The 22,519-nt window shown below is 43.3% G+C and overlaps 2 long non-coding RNA genes across 6 annotated transcripts in view; one reads left to right on the top strand and one right to left on the bottom strand.

Moving 5' to 3' along the window:
- Window positions 1-13,818, bottom strand: part of LOC106558668 — a 32,425-nt gene extending 18,607 nt beyond the window's left edge. The window contains exons 1-2 of the long non-coding RNA XR_005357827.1: window positions 12,823-13,818; window positions 11,591-12,168 (exon numbers count right to left, since the gene is read on the bottom strand). This is a non-coding gene — a long non-coding RNA (uncharacterized LOC106558668). The remainder of the gene's footprint in view (window positions 1-11,590; window positions 12,169-12,822) is intronic.
- Window positions 13,819-16,185: 2,367 nt separating this feature from the next.
- LOC102153281 lies at window positions 16,186-18,245 on the top strand. 5 transcript variants are annotated; one of them, XR_005357555.1, is made up of 4 exons: window positions 16,186-16,369; window positions 16,826-16,940; window positions 17,095-17,134; window positions 17,652-18,245. It is a non-coding gene; the product is annotated as an uncharacterized LOC102153281 (long non-coding RNA). The 5 variants fall into 5 exon arrangements; XR_005357554.1 differs by having other exon boundaries at window positions 16,548-16,940; XR_005357556.1 differs by having other exon boundaries at window positions 16,186-16,713; window positions 16,829-16,940.
- The last annotated feature ends 4,274 nt before the right edge of the window (window positions 18,246-22,519 follow it).

The raw sequence follows: 22,519 nt of genomic DNA, 5'->3' as shown, positions 1-22,519 counted from the left end.
AAATAAAAATTTGAACAGACTGATTGCCAGCAAATATGTTGAATGAGTAATCAAAGAACCCCCAACAAAAAAAGTCCAGGACCAGATGGTTACCTATATATACTCTGTATATATTATCTTATTAAACCTTCACAGCACCGCTGCAGGGGAGCACTGTTGTCACCACTGAAAGAGATTGTGTGAATTGCACCAGATTCACTGTTAGTGGCTGGCAGGATCAAGATGAAAACTGAAGTCTTTATGATTCCCAAACTCTCTGATTTCTGTCCGACACCAAACTGATGCTACAAGATTTTCTTGAGTACCATCTCTGTGCTCTTTCACTTCTCCATATGCTGCCATTGAGAGCACAGATAGGTAGAAAGATATCTTCTTTCCATCTTCGTAGCCAAAGATGTAGCTCTTCTCTCAAATGCTGTAGGTGGAAGTATAAATCAACACGACCTTTTTGGAGAGCAACTTGATAACATCCACCCAAATTATAAATATGTATATTTTTGACCCAGCAATTATATTGGAATTCCAGGCATTTCTCCACCAGATAAAGTTTCAAAAATATACAATGGTATCATTGCATAAAAATATTGATTTCAGTATTGTCTTTAGTAACAAAAGAACTGGGAAAAAACAGAAGGCTAAAAGGAAGAGGCTGCTAAAATAAATACTGGAACATCCATATAGCAAAATACCCTGTATCCGTTGAAAACAACACGAGTTATCTCTATATGCCAAGGAAGAATGTCTGGCTTATATGGATAAGTGGAAACAAAACAATAATATGTACAAATTATTTCTCATTTGTGAAAGAAAAGCATACATATGTATATCATATATGTATATAATATATATTATGTGTAAATTATTGGAAAGGATTCCCAGCAAAGTGTTGTTAAGTGGGCAATTTCAGAAGAACCTTTTATTTAATAACTTTTGATTATTAATTTGTACAATAAGTACAAATTATTTATATAAATAAAAGTTAATTTTTGAAAATATGCTGCTACAGCTCTGTACTTGAATGCAATGTTCTGATTAAACCTGACCTCTGATAATATCTTATAATTCCACTGTGAAAAATATATTATATTTAAATTCACTCTGTGGATTGCTAACTGTAACAGCATGTCTCTTGGTCAGCCTGGAATTGCTGCAAAGGACAGGCTTTGATGGATTAACACAGCCTCAGATCAGCCATGTAAGAGCTCACCTTACTGTCCTACAGATTAGCTATGCCTCGTTCGCATTTGCTCTTGGGCATTTTGAGGACAGCTCCAGGGATGCCAAAAGCACTTGGAACTTGATATTAAAAGGAACCCTAGGGACACCTGGGTGGCTCAGCAGTTAAGTGACTGCCTTCGGCTCAGGTCGTGATCCTGGAGACCTAGGATTGAGTTCCGCATTGGTCCCCTGCATGGAGCCTGCTTCTCCCTCTGCCCTATGTCTCTGACTCTCTCTCTCTCTCCGTGTCTCTCATGAATAAAAATAAATAAAATCTTTTTTAAAAAAGGAACCCCAAAACCCATGTCAGTTCCAGAATAGCCAACTATGCCAGGCTTTCTGGAGTAATTATTACATGAAAGAAGAACTGGTGGCTTAGGGAGGCAACAACAAGATGAGCAGAAACTATGTCACGGGAAGCCTGAGTGGCTCAATCGGTTGATTGTCTACCTTCAGCTCAGTGTCTCATGCATCCCAGGATCCTGGGATCGAGTCCGGCATCAGCCTCCTTGCTCAGCAGGGAGCCTGTGTCTCCCTCTGCCTACCACTCCCCCTGCTTGTGCTCTCTCTTTCTCTTTCTGAAAAACAAATAAAATAAAATCCTTAATAAAAAAAAGAAAGAAAGAAACTACGTCTATTGGAGGCAATGAGAAAACTGGCATGGGGGTGGTGTACATATGCTATGTGTATGGCCCCACATTAGGATGTTTAAATATAGTATGAAGAATTATAGACAGGTTAGTGGGGCCCAATTTTGGAGGGATTTGAAAACAAGCCAGGCAAGTAGAGGCCACTCCTGATATTGAACAGAGTGATATGATAAAAGTGGCTTATTCTGGGTGTAGTGTGCAGAGTGGAATGGGGGTGGGGAGAAAAGCCTGAAAGAATCTATTGGTTTTGAAAATGAAACACTGATCCCATAGTTGAAAAGATTTTGACTCTGATCTCATTATTATCAACTGTGTCCTCTTCACCAAGGTCCCTGTTAGCCTTAACTCTTGTTGGGATCTCATTACTTCATGAGATGGCTATACTACTTTGGCAGTGTTCACTCTTGATATCAAAACGTCAAGAGGGTTAACTCCCTTGTGTGAAATGCTGCCAACCAGGGAAGCTCATTAGACACTCATTGCTCAGGGATTTTATCGGGGGCTGATCATGTAAGCAGCCTCTAGCTGGCAAGGACCCAAATTCCAGATACCTAGAAGGAAGTAGGTGTTTAGCAAAGACCATGCTGTTTGTACAAACAGCTTAGGTACAGTGAGCCACTCGTCACCTGTGGGAATGGTGGGATGCTCCTGAAATCAAAGTTCCAGATAGCCAAGTGCCAATTTTGCAAGCAGACCTTCCCAAGGAAAGCAGTTCAGGCCTGCCATGTTAACTCTTGTGCACACTAGCCAAAACAATTAGGCAAAAGGAAGAAACTAAAGCTAAAAAAAAAATCAACATAGAATTACAAAATTCCAATCATTTTCAAACAATAGAATTGTTTACATGGAAAAGAATAAGAAAATCAACAAAAATACTGTCAAAAATAAAATCTGTACTAGGAACAAGAAAGTTTGTAACCCATCCCAGTTCCAAAGTGCAGAAGGCCCACCAGGGGAAGTAGAAATTAGTATAACTTTGAATCAAGTTAGAAGATTTCATTATTACACAGGCCTGCACATTCTAATTGCCTAGCTGAAATGGAGTTTGGCAATCAAAAGTCACCAAAGGACCTTTGATTCTCTAAGAAAAACTAGAGAAGCCATGGAGCCTGTGCAGGTGCATCATCAGAGGTGATTGCAAAGGACTGAAGAGGCCAAGCCTTAGCCTATCACCTGCACCATCATCTCAACACCTGTAAAGAGCTCTAGCCTTAATGTGGTTGTGTGTTCCTGAATATTTGCAAAGATGAAATATCTTAACTGAGCTCCATTAGGACCACCATCTCTTTCCTCTCTGTTTTGGAGTAGGTGGCTACAGAACTGGCTCCTACATCCTCATGGTCAGTCATAGGATTGGCAATAAGATATTCCTGGGAGCTAGCCCACACCAGGACATTAACAGCAACTGATGATACACAGAGGTGACTGAAGGCCACTAAACCTAAGGGAATGAGTCCCCAACTCTCACCAGGTTCCCCAAAATCCACTATTCAAGCTCCACAACATGAGTAAACATTGTTTTACGGAGTCTAAAATGTATTTCCAAATACAAGGAAGAGAACCCAGAATACAAACAAAATGCAGAATGTTTTGTGGTGTTTTTTTTTTTTTAATTTATTTATTTATGAGAGACACAGAGAGAGAGGTAGAGACATAGGCAGAGGGAGAAGTAGGCTCCACGCAGGGAGCCTGACGTGGGACTTGATGCTGGGACTCCAGGATCACACCCTGAGCTGAAGGCAGATGCTTAACCGCTGAGCCACCCAGGTGTCCCATAAAATGTTTTTTAAAAGTTTATTAAAGCTTAAATACACCCTTATAACTGCCACTGAAAGATGTTTTGAAACATAAGTACAAATTTCTTTTTTTGTGTATATATGAAAGGGACTTTCTTTTCTCACCTTTAAATTTATCTATTTAAAAACCTGAGAGAAAATTCATATATAAATTCCATTAGAATATGAAACAAAAGTGACAAATAGAAGCACAGAAACCAATAGAAATTGTTCTGATATCAAGAAGCAAATTGTAACCAAAAGAAATTTCGGACCATAACAAAAGCAATAATACATTAATTAGCAGAAAAAAAGATTTCTAGTCTACATAATCAATTATGATGAATAAGTTCTTGTATTGTTTGACAATTCAATCAGTGAAGAGAAGTGAATTACAAAATTCTTTGAGCAAACTATTTTTTTTTTTTTGCTGACTTGACCCCAAAAATGGCATCAACATAAATAACATAAAATTTCTGAGAAACCAGTCCCACTGAAAGGAGACCCATGACAAATTAGATAATAAGTTCTGTCAAAGTAAACGGTACTCAACATCAGTCACTTGCACAAGAAAACTTGAGCTGACCAGTGTTAGAGAAAGAATTTATCCCATGAATAAATATTAAAGGGAAGAGGGAGAAAGCTAATTTTTAATGATTAAAACTGCCACTCAGTGTTTCTTTCAAACTATAAGAAAATTCAGTGATAATATAAAATGATTAACTCAATATCCTTCAACATACACTAACTACAACCAATTAGAATATGTATTAAAGAAAAGAGTAATTTACAATAGAAAAGGATAAACTGCTTAGGGATAAAGTCAAAAAAGAACTAAGTAAAAATCTATATAAAAAATTAAAATGTTACTGTAGGACACATTAAAAATATCCTGAGCAAATACAAAGGCTCATCATACTCTTGGATTGGGAAATAACACAATGTCACTTCTCTCTAACTTACTATATAAATAAATAGCCTATAAAGAAACAATCCAAATAAAACACCAACAAGATTATTTAAGTAAATAACCTGATCCTAAAGATTATGCATAGAAACAAGCTAACAAAGCAGTCAGTCACATTTTTAAAAAAGAAAAGTAATAACAGACAACCCAGACAAATACTGACATATTATGATTAGTAATTGCAATAGTGTGGTAATGATGAAAAGTAGAGAGGCAGATAAATGAAATAGAACTAAAAGTCTATAAATAAACCTAAGCACAAATGAAAATTTAGTGTATGGAAAGGACAGCACATCAAATCAGTACAGAAAATACGATGTTGGAACAATTAGATAAACATCTGTGGGGACAATGAAGTTGAATTCATACTTCACATCTTACACCAGAGTAAATGTAGTCTGGATTTAAATTTTTAATATAAAAATTAAGTCATGGAAGAGTTAGAAGTCTTCATGGAATAATTGTTTAAGTCATCTTGGCATAAAGAATATCTCCTTAACTACAAAACAAAATAGAATCCATTAAAGAAAAGACTGATCCGTTGAACTACATACAAATGTTTCAGAGTCTGCATGGCATTACATTTTGCACCTCACGTCACTAACAAGTTGCTAATCTGGAAACAGCTCCTTGTCAATAAAAACATAACCCAAGAGAAAAGAGTGAGAGATATGGGCAGGGGTGGGGAGGTGCAGGGGAATGCCTTCAAAATAAAATGAAAATGGATTTTAAACATGAAATGATGTTCAAATCCACTTATTATAAGAAGAATCCAAATTAAAATTTCAATGGAGCACCATTTTTTTCATTTATAAAATTGCAAATGTCAAAAAAAAATGATAATCTATTATGGCAGCAAGAGTGTGGTAAGATAGGTTCTTACAGATGATTGGTAGCCATGTCATTTGGTACCTCAGTGGAAGGAAATCTGGCAGCATGTATCAAACCTACCAAAGCTTATATCCTTTGACTCAGCAATTCTGATTCTACCTTTAGGAATTTAACATGCAATATGCTCATATATGTATTATAATGGGAAGTTTGAAAACAACCTAAATGGCCATCAAAAGGGAATCAATTAACCAAATCATGGGTCATATACACAATGGAATACTATGCAGTCACAGAAAGAATGAGGATCCCTCTTATAGACTGCTGGGGCATGATCTCCTAGATATATTTTTAAATAGGCAAAAGAAGCAAAGTACAAAATAAAATCTAAAATGTACTAGAATTTGTTCTTTAAAAATGAAGAAAAGCCTATTCCTTAATACAGAGAGACTCTCTCTGGAATGATAAACAAGAAATTGTGTGCCCCTGGGAGAGCTGGTGAGGCAGGAATCACAGAGATGTTATTCATGTCTTCTTCATACCTCTTATTTTTCAACTCTGTGAGTATATGAGCTACTCAATAAATAAAGGTTAAATAAAAGTTAAGTAAATAAGAAATAAATAAGCATAACTGCTGGAGAGAAAAGAGAGATAGTTGGGCCCTTACCTACAAGGAACAGCAAGGGGCACCTTGGAGGTGATGGCACGAGGGAACTCGTGGCACCAGTATCACTCATGTAGCCAAAGAGAGGAACTACCAGAGAATGAAAGAGGGGAAGAGTCCACCTGTTCTGGAACCCCTGATGATTCCAAAAGCCATTGATTAAGAGTTTGAGACAAAAGCTTTCAGTATTTTTATAATTATTATTATTATTATTATTGGGACATAACTAATATTTATCTGTCAGACCTAATGGAACCTACAGAAAATGCCCCCTCCCCATACTTAAGTGGTGTTTAAGCTACAGAGTCAGGGTTCTACCCACAGACCTCTGCTCCAGCAGATTTGGGGTGAGCCTGAGAGTAGACATTTCCCACAAGCACCCCCAGATGATTCTGATTCAGGCAGCCAGCAGCTGCTACTTTAAGAAACACTTCCTCCAGGAAGATGAGCTTATAACCTAATAGGTGGAAGGACAGGTGTGTTTCCTTGTCAGAGCCTCTCCCAGGCTAGCCGTCCCTCCAACGTGCAGACAAAATTCTGATCTAATGCCATAGAAGCAGGAGCTGGAGCTGATTTAGGGTTAAACGCCCCGGGACTCATGGGTGGCTCAGCGGTTCAGCGCCCGCCTTCGGCCCAGGGCGTGATGCTGGAGACCGGGATCGAGTCCCACATCGGGCTCCCTGCGTGGAGCCTGCTTCTCCCTCTGCCTGTGTCTGTCTGTCTGTCTCTCTCTGTCTCTCATGAATAAATAAAATCTTAAAAAAAAAAAAAAGGATTAAACGCCCCAAGGAATTCTAACATAGACAGGTGGAAAACACCCCAAAATACATGGCTCTAGGAACTCCATACCCTCCACTTTTTTATTTTGTGACTTTCTGATGTGAAATAATTTCAAACTTTAGAGAATTTGGGAATGGTACGAAGAACTCCCTTATGCCCTTTATTTAGCAATTACTCACATTTTGCTACATTTGTACACTCTCTATATATGTATGTATACATATATGTATACATAATTACTATTTTCTGAACAATTTGAAAGTAAGTTTCAGAGACAATATTCCCTTTTACGCCTACATATTTCAGCATTTTCATCCGAAGAACAAAGATCCTATTTTACATAACAACAGTATAATTTTCGAATGCAGGAAATTTAATACCATGATCTATTCTATAATTCATGTATCAACTTCTTTGCCCCATGACGTCCCTTATGGCCTCTCTCCCTGACCCAGGATCCAGTCTGGGTACACGGGGCGCGGAGACACCGGGCCCCTGGTCCGTGTACCCGGGAGCATCTCCCCGGTCTCTCTCCGCTCTCCTCACGGGCACCCTCGCCTTGGGGTGCGTCTGCTGTCCTTCCTCTCCCGAGCACCCACCCTGCGCCTCTGCGGACAGAAGGACGCACAGACGGGACGGCGGGACGCTGAGCATCGGGCCGCGTGGCGGTCAGCGCGGCTCCAGGCGGCCGAGCTCGGCCGGGCGGGCTCCCGGGACCCCGGGGAGGTGACCACGCACCTGCTGGAGGGGGGCTCCAGGGGCGCCGGCCGATTCGCGTCTCGTGAATAATCCAGCCTCCCAGCCTCCCGGCCTCCGGCCTCCGGGCCTCCCGGCCTCCACGTGGAGAGGCCATTGCCAGCGCAGCTTGAAACAGCTGGCGCTGCTCGTGCCGCGGCGGCGGGGAGAGCCCTGTGCACCCCCCAGCCGGCGCTGCGCCCCCTCTTCTCTCTGCCTCCCCTCCCCTCCCCTCCCCCCGCCGCAGGTTTTCTCATCTTCTCATCAAGACCAAAGCGTTTGGATTCGCTCCGGAGAAGCGCCGTTCCTGGACGCGAGTCGGCCCGTGCGGGTAGGGAGGGGCCGCGGCCTCGGAGCCGGGAGGGAGCCGCAGCGGGGCTCCCGGGGTGCGGCACCGCCGGCGGAGCCCCGGACAAGGGAGCACCCTCCGGGGAGCCTCTGCAGGGGCACACCTCACAGAGGGTCATGTATGCCCGCGGGCAGATTTCCAGGAAGCCGGCGAAACTCAGGCTTCCGCCAGAACCTGGGAGGGGTTAACACACTTGTGTTTCTGGAAAATTCTGCACAGTAAGAACATATGTCTTTTTTTTCTTTAAAAAGGCCACTGAAATTTTATGAGCTACCACACTATGGAACTGGTATCCATTCCTGTATCTACAGATAATATATGTGTGTGTGTGTGTGTGTGTGTGTGCGCGCGCAATAAATGTAGATACATAGATATATGTAACAAGTATACTCCAATGAGTTATTTTAAGGTTGGATCAAAATGTAAAACTATTTACATTTAGGTTTGTTTTTAAACTGAGGGGTAAGGACTATGGAGCTGATGGAAACATGACTATTAAAAACTTGCCTGGGATCCCTGGGTGGTGCAGTGGTTTAGCGCCTGCCTTTGGCCCAGGGCGCGATCCTGGAGACCCAGGATCGAATCCCATGTCGGGCTCCCGGTGCATGGAGCCTGCTTCTCCCTCTGCCTGTGTCTCTGCCTCTCTCTCTCACTGTGTGCCTATCATAAAAAAAAAAAAAAAAAAAAAAAAAAAAAAAAAAACTTGCCTTGCGGGGGGCGGGGGGGGGGAACTTGCCTTGGAAAAGAAAACAAAACAAAAAACAAAAACACCTTCCCCTGAATTTTTTTTTTTTTGAGCAAAATTCCAGACCACAAAGAAGTTTCTATCCTTTTCCTTTTATTTTTTTTTGGGGGGGGGGGATTACTGAATTCTTCCTTTGTTTTTTGTTTTTTGTTTTTTAAGATTTATTTATTTAGGAGAAAGAGCAAGTGTGAGAGAGAACCAGCAGGGGGGAGGAGCAAAGGGAGAGAGAAAGATAAGCAGACTCTGCTGAGCAGGAAGCCAGATGCTAGGCTACATCCCAGGACCCTGGGATCATAACCTGAGCTGAAGACAGGCACTTAACAGACTGAGCCACCCAGGCACCCCCTTTCTGGTTTTTTAGTCCAAAAATCACTTCTCAGGCCTTACCAGAGAGTATAAACCCCTACATGTGGTACATAAATCTGCAGTCATTTGCTGAAGGTGGAGAGGACAGAGCCCAATGTCTGGCTGAGAAATAGTGTATACGCAGAGCATGTCTCTTAGCCTCTTTTGGAATATTCCAATTATGAAATAAATGCTATTGATGTTAACTGTCTTCCTACCTGATATCATGTTCATTTTGTCCTTTTTTCAAATATGCAGCCTCAATCTAGAAAATAAAGGCCATTTCTCATCTTGCTAGTTATTCAAGAGAATATTTCAAATATCCTCTTACTAAATGATCAAGTGTTAAAAAGGTTGTTTCCCAACATTTCCATAAGAATTCAAAAAAAAAACTTTGTGTTAATCACCATGTCTTTCTTTGTAAGAGTCCATGGGACACAGCAAAATATTCTCATTGCTCATCTATCTATACAGAGCTTGTGTCTACCAAGCCAGGTAGTGAAACCTGGTAAGGTGGTGGGAACTCAGACAAGAAAAGACTAAGAGGTTACATAGAAAGGACTCCCCATCCTGGGGTACCCTTAAAGCCACACTGTTCTCAAGAATCTCCAAGCTTGACATGACCCCAAGCCATATAGGGCCTTTCCAGACTACAGCTGAATCTATTACTCTTGTCCAAATGCACAGCCCTGGTATTCCTGGGCCAGTGATCTGCAAGGTGACAAGCAGGCATTGAAGTGGCTTCTGAGAAAGTTAGCACTTATTCTACTAGTAAAGAGAGTGGGACATCCGGGTGGCTCAGGGGTTAAGTGTCTGCCTTCAACCCAGGGCATGATCCTGGAGTCCCAGGATCAAGTCCTACATCAGGCTCAAGTCCTACATCAGGCTCCCTGCATGGAGCCTGCTTCTCCCTCTGCCTGTGTCTCTGCCTCTCTGTGTGTTTCTCATGAATAAATAAATACAATCTTTAAAAAAAAGGAAAGAAAGAGCTAAAACCTGAGGTACCAAAGGCAGCTATCATCTGCTGAGCCAAGCACTATGCTAAGCGCTTGTCATACATTCTGTCATGTAACCCTCAAAAATAAAATCCGGGTGGGGGGGCTATTATTTAAAAGGTGTTTTTAACAGAAAATAACAAGTGTTGGTGAGGATGTGGAGAAACTGTAACACTTGTACACTACTGGTAGGAATGTAAAATGGTGCAGTTGCTGTGGAAACAGTATATGGACTTCTCAAAAAAATGAAAAATAGAAGTACCATAGGACCTAGGAATTCCACTCCTGGGTATACACCCAAAGGAAATGAAAGCAGGGACTTAAATGGATATTTCTACCTTCATGTTCACAGCAGCATTATTCACTATTACCAAATGGTGGAAGCAACTCAAGTATCCATTGATGGATTAGTGGACAGGCAAAACATGTACATACATGGAATATTATTCAGCCTTGAAGTAAATTCTGACACATGATACAAATATGGATGAACCTTGAGGACACTATACTAAGTGAAATAAGTCAGTCACAAAAAACAAAATATTGTATGGATTCCATTCATATGAGGTACCCAGAACAGTCAAATCCATAGAGAAAGAAAATAGAACAGTGGTTTCCATGATCTGGGATGGGAGGAGGAATGGGGAGTTGTTGTTTAATGGGGACAGGGTTTCAGTTTTGCAAGATGAAGAGTTCTGGAAATGGATGGTGGTGATGGTAACACAATATGAATATATTTAACAGTACCCTTGACAACAATTGAGATGGTAAATTTTACATATTATTTTACCACAATAGAAATGAAATCCCACAAGTAAAGTGCTATTATTTTGCTGATACAGCAACTGAAGCACAAAGACCAGGCTGCAAATAAGAGACAAAACCAAGATTCCCAGTGGGTAGATTGAGTCCAAGGTCTGGGACCTAACCACTACCATCCACTACTGGCCATCGACTACCGAGCCTCTACCACCCACCATCTACTATTTATCATCTACCATAGATCATCTTATTGGTGGGGGGGGCAGAAAATCAGAAGTAAAAATAATAAAAACATCCACCCTTGCTCTGGGCATTCAGGGATACCAAGTGACTAAAGGAGTTGACATGGCCTTCTCATCATCATAGCTAATCACAATCAGAGGCTAACCCTCTATCCCAAACCACTTGCCCAGTGGCCCCAAACTAGTCATCTTGCTCTAAAACACAAAATGGAATTTGAACCCAGAACTTACAAAACCAGATTAAATTCTAATAATTCCCCAATTTCCCAGACTTCAGTGCCATCCCTGTGCCAATAGACAGCTGCCATCCCTGTCACTCCCAACTTGGTCTCTCCATCCAGTATATCTGTGCCAGCCCCCTCGATAGTCATGAAAGGTGTCACATGAGCAAACACCCAAAGGAAAAAACATTGTCCAAAAGCAACAGAAACACAATCTTTTCATCCCTGGTCAAACAGAGTCAACCCCAGGCTATCTGCAACTTGGTCATTTTCATAAGGTCACCAAGTGCTTGATGACTTAATCTATTTACCTGGATTGAGTCACAGTCCACACATGTCTTGAGGGTGTCAGTGGCTGAGATCCCCGTGCTACACGCACCCACACAACAGCTGTGCTTCTGTATCTCCAGGTTCTGGATACAAGCTCTACCACTCTCACTTCTGAAGGAGGGAGGGGCTGGGGAGCCACATGTCTGTCAAAACAACCCCTTACCCAGGGTCAGGGCACAAGGATAGCTAATTCAAACCATGGTATTTAAAATCAAATGAAAGAGGGAAGCAGTCAAGTAGAGAACGCTGAAAAGTAAACATTACAAAACCTTCAAAACCAGAAGCCCAGAGGCACGTTTTCTTTGGGGATAGTCCCGCTATTTGTTCTTCCTTTCAAGGGTGTGATGTTTATTTAACTGGAAAAAACAGCTTGACTTAATTGAGTGTGTGTCTGTATGTGTGTGTGTGTGTGTGTGTGTGTGCGCGCGCGCGTGCGCGTGTGCACATGAAGGGAGGAAGGAAGGGGGGGGCTTCTATAGCTAGTCAGAATTTCTCTTCTCTGTGGCAAAAACAGCCATACTGGAAGGTCAATGACTGAACATGGGCACGCTCTGGGTTTCTAGAAAAGAAAAGAAGGGAGGGTATAAATAACCATTGTTAAATGCCTATTCTGACTGGGCAGATCTAGGCTAAACATTTAGGCTTTAAACATTTTATGCAACAACCCACAGTAAGAAGCACATTTTATTGTAGCCCAGTGCATGCACACATGCACAAACGCACACATATTTACACATACGTCTCACAAAAATACTGTTTGGCCTCACTACATGGGAGAGATTCTTATATTCTCTATTCCATTTTTTATATTTAATTTTTAACCGAGGCCTACCTACATACCATAATAAAGTATACAAATCTCAAACACACAGCTTGATGGATTTTTTTAGGGCTCCTAATCTCTTAGAGATTATATATAGAGATATATAGAGATATATATATAAATAGCTTCATTGAGATACAATTTACATACCACAAAATTCACCCATTTCAAGTGTATGCCTTGATACCTCTTAGCATATTTCCAGAGTAGTGCAACATTCGCCATCATCTATTCTGGGAACTTTTAGCATTTTCATCACCCCAAAGAAAAATCAATATCCATTCTATTTTGTTTATTTATTTCTTTAACACTGGTCACAGCCCATCAAATTTATTTCACCAGTGGGCCACAAAACATGTGTCAGAGGTTTTACTAAAATCTCTCACTTACTTGTCACAAGAGTCCTGAAAGAGAGGCACTACTATGGCCAAGTAGCTGGAGGAGCGAACAGCAGAGTATCACAGTAATTCCAAGCTTACAGCACTCAGAAGTGATCAAGGCTGGTCAGGAAAGCAGTCAGCCCCACACAGAACCCCCCATTGTGGGGAGATGCTGAGCTTGGTGACTCATTGCACAAAACACACTATAATCAGAACTGTTGCCAGACAAACTGAATTCATATCTCAAGGCAGAACTCAGCACTGACATTCATAACCTGGGTGGAGCTGGGGCGATATGTACCACAGCAGGATTGAGCAGATGTGTTTCAGAAGCAAACTAATAACATAAAAAAACCTTGAAGGATATTGCTGCCTCAAACTCTTTAAATGTGGACAAATGACCATGTTCCAGAGGCTGCAAACCATAAAAACCGTATCTATTTGTATAGTGTTAAACTATTGTTATCAGTAAAACTTAGAACAATTTCAGTGAGACATTGAAAAATCCTACAGAATAATTATTGTACAGAATGCTGTGATTAAAAGCAGATAAAAGTTTCCTTATCTTCTCTTCTGGCCCAATTCCTCAACCAGTGGGAGGAGGTTGAGGGAGAGGGGAGTATGTACATGTTTGTAGTGTTTGTGTGTAGAAGTGTGTATGCACATTTGTGTATTTGTGAATATGTGTGTGTGCTTGTGTGTGTGTGAATACGCGTGTGTTGGGGGGAAAGGGAGGGCTCAATTCTCACCTCCACCCTACATGATCTAGAGGCTGTAGATGTGAAGCAACAGGCAGACATTCCAGCCCAATGTGCTAAGAATGATGTGGCTACAGATGCCACATACTTGCCCAGTGGCTGCAGTAGGGACTCAGTCAAACACTGGAGGGAACGAAGGTACTGGCAAGCTTTCCACTGTACACATGAGTGCAATTGAATAAGCATATCATATTCATCTACCATCTGGTTTGATGGGTAGTAAAAGAGTAAACACTTTGCCTTCTGCTCAGGTCATGATCCCAGAATCCTGGGATTGAGCCCATGTACTTAGGGCTCCCTCCTCAGCAGGGAGTCTGCATCCCCCTTTACCATCTTCCTCCCCTTCCTCCCACTTATGTGTGCATGCATGCTCTCTCAAATAAATAAAATCTTTTAAAAAAAGAAAGAAACTCTTGTTGAATGGATGAATAAATTCTGCTTAGGGAACAGGAAACTGGGATCTCAAAAGGGAGCCGTTTAGTCACATGTATCTAGAAAGAGGATGGGGCTAGATTGGAAGGTGAAATTTTTATATATCCCCCCCCCAATGAGATTCACTCTTTTACTGCCCATCAAACTAGCTGGTAGATGAATATGGGATGCTTATTCAATTGCATTAATGTGTACAGTGGAAAGCTTGTCAGCACCTTCTCCATTCCCTGAATCCTACTTTTGCCCCTCAGCCCTTGGTCCCAATCCCTCAAGAATCCAATCACCTCAGGAAGGCTCGGTTTATCAGAGTTCCAGAACCTGGGACCTCTGGGTTTTCCTTCTCAGAAATGTTTGAACATTTCTAGAGCACATTGTAAGCACCACCAATTGGGATAGAAAGCACAGACCTATTTCATTTTCCCCTAGAAACTCTGGGGGTCTGAAGTTCAGGATAGTATCTAAGATGTTATGCATCACCAATTTGGGAGCATCTGGGTGGCTTAGTGGTTGAGCATCTGCTTTCAGCTCAGGTTGTGATCCTGGGATACTGGGATCAGGTGCCACATCGGGCTCCCCACAGGGAGCCTGCTTCTCCCTCTGCCTGTCTCTGCCTCTCTGTGTCTCCCATGAATAAATAAATAAAGTATTTTTTTAAAAAGTCACCAATTTGGATACTGGGAAAGAACCAAGTTCAGTCAATACCAAAAAGCTATGCCTAAGAGCCTGCAAAGCCTACCCCCAACCTGAACACATCTGCACCTTGGGCTCAAGTAAGCTCACCTGAGTTCCACCTCCACGTGGAACACAGGGTCCCCAGAGAAAGAGCAGAAACATGATGGGAGCAAAGCCATGGAGACAGTATGTGACCAGAGCAGGGCTGACTGACTCACCAGCTTTGAGTCTGGCTTTATCACACACTTGCTTTAGGATGGGCTTGACATCTGTTTCATGACCTGCTCTGTGGCCATGAGAGCTCCTGCTGCAAAATGCAGGGCAGGGTTAAAGAGCACAGCCTGATCCCATAAAACAGAACAGAGCTGGCCTTGGAAGGTTTGAGCCTCCCCTCCCGTGCAGCACGGGATACTGACACTGACAAGCAGTACAGGGCAGGGGCGGGGGCACCCAGAGTCCTCGGTCCCCTCAGATCCAGGTGCCTGCACTGCCAGATCTCCCCAGGATATGGGTTCCTTTGAACTTTTCAAAGGTATGGAAGAAAGCCTGGCTTTTTATGACTTCTGCCGCAGGCAGAGGAAATGGCTGTGTGCAGAGACGGAGGCCAATTAGAAGCAAAGGTCTGCAGTTGCTCTCTAGCAGGGCTTGCTGCAGCATGCCTCAGGGGCCCCCGGGCCCAGTGGCCAAGGCTCCAGTGACCTGGTCCTGAGGGCTGTGAGGCACAGAGCCAGGAGGCCATTCCAAGGTGTGGTCCTCGGGAATAAGTCCACCTTTGACCCCTGTCACTGCTGAATTCTGGAAGAGACTGGCTTGGCCTGGATGCCCCATTCATTAGGTGTTGTGAGAGATGCCTGAGGAAGGCCAACATCAATTCCGGTGGTGGGAGGAAATGGCAGTTATTTTTTCCTGTCTTCCCTGGTGCCCCCTAGGGCCACGGAGCTCTCCTCCAGAGATGTCCTGCCTCAGAGTAGTGTTTCATGTGCTACATCCCACAAAGTGGCCAACCCCAGCTGTGACTAAGGAGTTTGCCAGGACGCAGGACTTTCAGGGCTAAAACAAATTGCTCATTCTACCCACAGGGCTTTTATCCCTCCATAAGAGACCCAGAGTTTCAGATGGAAACAAAGGAAATCTGTCCCCGAGGACCGAGAGCAATGAGACCAGCCCTCTAGTTGCAGAAGACACCCAGCCTCATTTGAGATTCAGGGGACAGGACACATGGAGACTTCCACATGTGCCCCAAACCAAACCAAATCACCTGTGTCAACCCAGACCTGAAGGTTTCCCCAAGCCAAGCTGAGCCCGGACCCTTAGAAGCCTGATCTCCTCCGCCAGGCGCGGTTCCCCTCTTCCCAACGTCAAGATGCCCAGGCCGGGCCCCGCCGGTCCGCTGGTCCTGGGAGGAGCCGAGCGGGCGCAGAGCTCGGGGACAGCCGCGTAGCTCCCCCTGCTGGCCGCTCCGCGAGCACGCGCTGCCCGTGGGATGGCAACGCGGGCGCCGGCGCCGCAAGGCCGCGCACAAAGGAGGCGGACGCGGCAGCCATGCTGGGCCCGGGAGCCGCGGCTTCCCGCGGTCGCTCCTAAGAGGCCAGCGAGCCGTCGCCCCAGAGAGCTGTCGGCAGGTGGCTTGCGGTCACACGGCCGGAATTCGAAACGCACGACCTGAGAGCCGGCGCTTGTCCAGAGCTAACCACGGTAATAAAAGCCGTCGGTAGACCGGCCGCGGATGAGAACGCCCTGAGCTCCCTGCGCCAGGCACCCTGCCGGCAGCTTCGCGGTCACGACCTCATTTGATCTTAACAGCGACCCTGAGAGAATAGTATTTTTATTCATTAACTTGTTGACTAATTTCTATTGATTTGTTGATTTGTAGTAAATGTATTTATCAGAGGTGGAAAATGGGGCACAGAGATGTAAAGTCATTTGAAAAGGTCACACGGCCAGAGAGCAGCAGAGCCGGGGTAGCTACATGGAGCAAAAGGCTGGTGGGAGGCAGGTCGTTCTGCCCTCCCCTATGTGTGCAATAATAGTATTTCCAGGTACTTGATCTATCGCTCCCTGTCCTTATATCCCTGATGACCAAACAACAAAGCATTTGTGTGTCCGAAAGTTAAGGTGGTCCATGTCTGGCCACACACACTTTCGTTCCAGAAGGAGACACCCTGCCCTGGCACCTTGAAAATATTCCTTCACCCCCTGAGCTGAGCAGCCTGCAGAGACAACAGGGGTGAGGTCAGGAATCCTAGGCTCGGCCAACTGCCATACAGTAAGTCACCTCTCACGGTTTGTAAAAGGAGTTTGGCATTCCAGGGAAGAGAAGAAAGCAAACTGTCCAAATGCAGAGAGATATCTGAATCTTATTCCTCAGTTCTTAAGAGATGCTTACAGGTCATTTTTCCCATTCTGTTTTCTACTATGAGATGACAAGATGACGTTGGGCCTACGTGCTTAACAGGAGAGGTAAGTGAGTTGGGGAGGTGGGGGGAAGTTGACTACAGCTGACCTCCGTGCGACTCTTGGTTCTTCCGTAAAATATAAAGCCTCCTGCAGCACAGAACCAAAGAGACCAAAGAGCAATAATGCGGCACCTGGTGTCAATGGCTGGGTGCTCTTGCTTTCCAGAGGGGCGCTATAGACACTCTGAACCCCAGATCTCCACCCTAGCTAGAGGGAGGAGTTGATGGGTTGGTGTGGAGGTAGAGGATGGCTGCAGGGAATGAGTTCAGACCTTAGAACTGAAAATAAACATCCTAAGGATCTTGGCAGGGTTTTAGCTCTTCCATCTGCCTCTAGATGAGGAACTTACAGCTGACCTTCTGACAGTGTCCCCCAGTATTGTGCAAGGACAGAGCTAAGCTTTTGGCAGCACGCTGGAGCACAGATGTGCCAGGGACGTTCTGTTAACAAAGCACAAAGGGTAGAAGGAAGGAACAAACCATTCTTGTTCAGAGAGAGCTCTATTGTGTTTCTCCAACAGGACAGAAAGACACCCTCATCACCCCCACTGTCAGAGGCAAATCCCGCCCAAGACCTGAATCTGAGTCCCACCACTGGAGCAAGGAGCCTGTGGTTTCACCATCAGGGAGCAGCGAAAACCCAGGTGCTCAGGTCTCGGAGCTAGGGAGAGGGGAGGCCAATAGCCCACCCACTCAAGAATCACTTCTTTCCACTTGTCTGAGCAGAGTTGGGAAGGAGGGCCTCCGGAAACCAGCTGGAAGGGAGTTGGCTGGGGCTCCACTGTCACTGATTTATGAAGGCCTTTCAGGGCCAGAATGACACCATCCACCCTCAACCTACCTCCTGCTAATTTATATTCTCAGAGCTTTAAATCATGGTGACAGCCCTGCAGGCACTTTGACCAGTCAAGGGCTTCCGGGGCCCCGCAGGCTGGCACGCTGTTCTCCTGGGCCCTGCACTTGACACCCCAACCTGCTCCAAACCACACTCCCAGTTCCTGCTCCCCTCTGGCTGTCTGCTCAATCAGATAATCAGCAGAGCAGTGACTTTCTTTTCACTGACTGAGAAGCTCCTTCAACTGAAAAAAAAAAAAAAAAAAAAACTACCAAAGTTAGAAATAAATGTATTGACATTATGACTCACCCTTACCTTATTATTGCTAAGCTTCAAAGCAAACACCTGCTACCATCAACAAAATAAATGCTAAATTACTAAAATACCTAAGTTCTTTTTCTAAACAAATTTTACCACACCACTTAACTCTTGCTAGGCTAGAGGAGTTTTGGAATTGCCCAAGGCATCTGAGCACCCATTATTTCCACCTCACTTTTAAATGCTAGACCAAACCTTTGAAGTCCACTGCTTCTTGAAAAAAAAATAATAATAATAATAAAATAAAAACCACAGCACACTAGAAAGCCTTATTATTTTTGAGGGTACCACAGTAGCTTGCTCTACCATATGGTAGCTATAGTCAAACGCACAAAAACAAAGCAGGTAGAAGTCTGAGGTAGGCAGGAAATGAAAACCAGGCTAGCCAGAAATTGGAGAAAGACTTTAGGAAGCAATATGACAAGGAAAAGAGCAAGTTGCAGATGATTTTGTCTCTGAGATCAGAGCTGCATTCCACTGCTAAACTTAAGGTGAGCCATTCATTCAGTAGTCAGATAGCCAGTAAGCATTTATTATGCTCCCACTACATGCTTGTCATTATGTTGGAATTAGAAGTCATTTCTGAGTTTATCCAGGCTCTTCTAGAGAAAGAAATCCACCCTTATAAATCTAAATCATCCAGATTGCCTATGTGGCCTTTCCGGCCCTGCTTCTTATGACAGAGAGATTCTGTTTCTGGCACATGGAGGCCAGGGATACACTGTCATCTGTTGATTCACCTCAAGGGCAAAACTCAGGATCCTGTGATCTTGGCTCGGACGCCCTCCTACTTGCTTTATGTACAGTGAGTTTTCACATCACTGTTCTCCCCAAAACTACAAACAGGAAGTGAGGGTTGTGATTTACTTCAAAGGGTGCGGGGGTGTGGGGGGGCTTAGATTGCCTGAAGGTGAAGGTGTAAAACAGGCTGCGTGAATAACACTATTATAAATAGTGTGGTACGTGATTGCCCCCAGTGGAGTTTGACTTTGAGTTTTGTTCTAATATGATTGAAACAGTAGTAGGGGGAGGGCACGTGGTAAAAAGGGGGTCTGATTAGGGCTATCTGAATATATATTCTAGCTGGGGTAAAACACACCTGAAATCATTGACAATTCCAAAATTCTAACAATTCTATGAACTAGTTCTAGTGGAATTAGGAAGAGACGCCTCAGACCGAGAATAATTAAATGACCAACTTTAGGTGACATGGGGACTTCACACAAAGCAGAGGTCAGAGTGAGCAGGAGCAAACTTGGCCTTCTCACTGTAGGACTGGGTCAACTTTGGAGAGCAAAAGCAAAAGGAAGTCACCATAGTCAATAGGTTCTACGAGCAAAGACAAGAAGGAACAGAACTAACAGGTTTCTGACAAGTGTGTCTAACACAGTAGAAAAGGAAAGTTCACTTAAGGGAGAGATGGCAGATGAGGTAGGATAAAGTTAACAATAATATAGGGGTCGGGGTACCTGGGTGGTTCAGTCAGTTAAGCATCTGCCTTCTGCTTGGGTCATGATCCCAGGGTCCTGGGATCAAGCCCTGCATCCAGCTCTCAGGTCAGCAGGAAGCCTGCTTCTTCTCCCTCTCCCTCTGCCTGCTGCTACCCCTGTTTCTGTTCTCTCTTCCTGTCAAATAAATAAAATCTTTAAAAAAAAATTTTTAATAATAATATATGGGTCATTAAAGATTTGTGAGGGGAAATCAAGACATTGGACTATTTTACAAAGATTAATCTGACACCAAAATATAGAATGGATAGGAGCACAGAAAGAAGAAAGGCAGAGAAAGGTTCTAGGAAAGCCCTAATGTCACCCAGACCCAAAGCCCTGAGCAACTGGAGACAGAAAGGAGTGTATAATACAAGAGACACTCGACATCAGAAGAGACAAGATTCACTGTCTGGGTGGTTATAGAAGATAGAAGAGGGCACAATGTGGAGATTTTGAGCCTCCGTATTTCCAACTAACATGCTAGGATTTTCCATCAAAGCTCCCCTAGCTGCCACTATTGTTGGCATCCAAATTCTGCCTTCCAATCAGAGCCTGATCTTACAAGTGGACTGAGCTCTGAGGCAGAGCTTGGTGGTAACTGGGCCTCTCTGGTGGCTGTTTTCATTGGGATAAATTTCAAGTATTCTAACAGAGAACTAAAATAATTAGGACTTAAAGTAGACATTGATTTCTCTCTCCTGTAATAGTTTGCACATGTGAGAACCTAAGGCTTATATGGCAGCCTCATGGGTCTAAGACAAGGTTCTTCCTTTCCAGCTGCTCTGTCATCCTTATAGTTGTCCTTGTTGGTGTTCTCCCAGCTGGCTCACTCCACTTCCTCCATGGTCTATGCAGCAGGATGGAGGAAGGGGTAGAAGGAAATCAGTCTTTCCCTTTAAGGATATGACATAGAAGTTACACAGCCCTTTGGTCAGAACTTAATATGTTCATACCCAGGGGCAAAGAAATCTAAATCTAAAATCTAAAAGAAATGGAGTCTTGATCCTGGACAACTCAAGTGAAAATCCTATTACTGTGAAAGAAGAGATTAATAGATATTGGGAATTCGTCTGCTGTTTACTGTTATGGAACCACTTTACCTAAAGCAATAAATCACACCTTTTTTGAGCAGTGTAGAAAGAATGGCCCAAGAAAATCATGGTACCATTAACAGAAACAAGAGGAACAGGAGAAAAACCAGCAAGGGAAGTAACATGATTAATTCATTTTGGAAAGTTTAATGAACACCCCAAGAAGCATTGGCTTGGGGCCACTGACAACCTGGCACTGTAGCTCAGGGGAGAAGAGGAGTTGGAAACCCAGGTGACAATCACAATGGTAGAGATCAGGAATGCTTTCCAAAGAGACTGAGAGGGCGTGCCTTATTCAGGACTATTCAATGGGCTTCAGTCACAGTACAGGATGTTCCTAGACAGCCTCCAAAAAGAAACTAAATCCTACTCTCTCACTCTCCCCTGGAATTCCTTGTTCCAAATGGCATTGTGCTTAACCTTGGGAAGAAAAAGTGTCCCTTTTCTCTATTGAGTCTGTATTTGAACCCTTGACGGACAATGACTTCTCCTTACTAAGCAAGCCAGCCCCTTCTTGATGCCAGCTTTTCTTAGCCTGTGTGTGCACACTGGTGAGAGGGAGGGAGCAAAGACAACAAGGAAAGTGTTGAGAATTTCCAAGGCACCAAGCACAAGCTACCTTTTTTCTGGTAGTCATTAGCATTTTTGAGCATCCTGAATTTTTCATCCTCTATTATTTAGCCATCCATTTTCAAAGTGTTTGCATTAATAAGTAGGATCAGGAGTCTAGTGGACTGGGTGCCAGCATCTTCATCTGGTGGCAGAGATGGATCTCTGGTCAGTGAGCATGAAGTTGGCTCCAGAATATAAAGTGGGTCCCCTCTTCCAAGCTACTTGGCAAAGTTCTAACTAAACTGGGGAGCCAGCAGTCCAACCATCTAGAAGACGGATATAAATGTCAAGTGCTGAAGTAATATGCACAAAATGTAGCGAGAGAGAGAGAGAGAGAGAGAGAGAGAGATAGTATTCCAACTGACAAATCTGTGGAAGTCTCTCAAAATCACAAATGCAAGATCATTTTGTCTGATGACATTCTGAGCATCAAAAGATCAAGTTTTATATTGATTCATATTATATTTGTGTCCTGGAGCAAGATCAGGAATGTCATAAAGGGTGTTTAGATTCATATGGGGTGCAGGGCAAACCAAAAGTAAAATGAAGTCAAGGCAGTGCTTAATGGTTTAGGTTTCTTTCCAACTGGTTAGGTATAGTTAGCAGATAAGCAAGGCAGTGCCCATTTTTAATAGCTTTGTGAACTAATGAGGCAAGAATACTAAAGAGGCACCTGATGTCTTTGCCTCCAACACAGAAGGAAACTAATATTTACTGAGTATGTATTACATGTTAGACACTTTACATATGGTATCTCATTTATCATTCCAACAATCCTAAGATGTAGATTTTTTTATTCCTACTCCACAGGTGGGGAACCCAAAGCTCTCAGAGATTTGCCCAAGGTCACACAGCTAATAAGTTGTACGGGCAGGATATGAGCCTAAGTCAATCTTTATTTATAGATAGTACAAAAGGAGCAAATTAATCATAAAGTAATAAATATACCTAGAATTTTATTAGAAAGTGTTAAATAAAATCTTGAAGTGTTTCTACAAAATATGGTGTCTAGATTAGAGAAATTAAAAGATCTATGTTAAAAC

The sequence above is a fragment of the Canis lupus genome, chromosome 4 (assembly GCF_011100685.1).
Source record: "Canis lupus familiaris isolate Mischka breed German Shepherd chromosome 4, alternate assembly UU_Cfam_GSD_1.0, whole genome shotgun sequence".
NCBI lineage: Eukaryota > Metazoa > Chordata > Mammalia > Carnivora > Canidae > Canis > Canis lupus.
Note: the sequence above shows the minus strand (reverse complement) of the source record. Positions and strands in the feature narration are given on the sequence as shown.